The sequence below is a fragment of the Mesoplodon densirostris genome, chromosome 5 (assembly GCF_025265405.1).
Source record: "Mesoplodon densirostris isolate mMesDen1 chromosome 5, mMesDen1 primary haplotype, whole genome shotgun sequence".
In the NCBI taxonomy this organism is placed as follows: domain Eukaryota; kingdom Metazoa; phylum Chordata; class Mammalia; order Artiodactyla; family Ziphiidae; genus Mesoplodon; species Mesoplodon densirostris.
In genome coordinates this window covers 64,081,955-64,083,241 of record NC_082665.1, presented here as the reverse complement: position 1 = coordinate 64,083,241, position 1,287 = coordinate 64,081,955, and positions in this window count along the sequence as shown.

Here is a 1,287-nt window from a genome sequence, read left to right as displayed (position 1 = left end):
GTTACCCTAGGATAAGTCACTATACTTTTCTAGTCCTCACTGTCTCTCATCTGTTTGGCTCTTAAATTCTTATCCACTATAATCACTGGATGATCTTATAATCTGAGATGTAAGTCCAGTCCTACAGCAAATAAAGTTCAGGCCTTTTCTCTGGGAGATCAGAGATTAGAAACACAGGACCGGGGTGTAAACTGTCTAGAAATGCAGGGCAACAGGACAAATAAACAGATCTTGTCTAGGTAGACAGGGACCAATTACAGGCAGCAATTCTGGATGAAGAAAAAGAAAACTGGGTTCAAACTGACCCTGTTCCTAAGCCATCTCTTCTGAGACTGGATCTCTTTATCAACACTTAGGACCAGGGTCCCTGCCAGGGAGAGGATGACACTGAGCCATCAGTTAGAGCACTGCAAATGGGGTATGTCTCTAGGGTGGAAGAAGAAGAAGGGGAGTAAAATTCAGGTCATTTCCATCTGAGCTGGCCCAAGGAGGGAGGGGTGTTATCTCTGAATACATAGCCAGTTTTCCACAAAAACTTTCAAGCAGCAAAATTTGGACTACCAAGAAGTTTACTACTTAAACAATCTGTGAGTTCACTTTTTAAAAAGCACTCTTTTGTAGGATACTGCAAATTTACTGCTTGAATTACACCTGTAGAGTTTTTTATAGGCTAGCTTAAAGCGTATATAACTTGAACTATCTATAATGGAAATTCATTAAGCCAATAATGTGATTGAGAATTTCATTCACTTATTTATTTGGTCACCAAATATTAATTGAGTACCTGTTATTTTCCAAGGGCACTGTATTAGCCTTGAAGCCAGAAAGATGAATAATACACTAAGCCTCTGACTTCAAGGATTTCATGGTCTAGTAGGAGAAATAGACATATAAATAGATAAATTGCAATACAATGTGATAAGTGCTTTAATATAGATAAGAAATGATTAATATAAATGAAAACCAAATTAAGCACATTAAGCTCTACTCAAACGAAGGGAAATTTGTTCATATAAAATATTATTATTAAACTGTATTATTCTTCAATTCCCTAAATGATATTTGAAGATAATGTCTTGCTCTTTTCTCTTCTAGCCCCATTAGTTTTCATTTTTACTCCACTGGGGTGTGCAGACAGGCACACACATAGGTGGGCTTTGTCCTGTTGTTTTGCCTCCATTTCCTGAAAAAGTGTCAACAATTTTTACAATTAATATAAGAACTATAACTAAGAGACACAAATCTTAAGACATCAAAGTATTCTCTTTTATCCCCTCATCAGCCCTA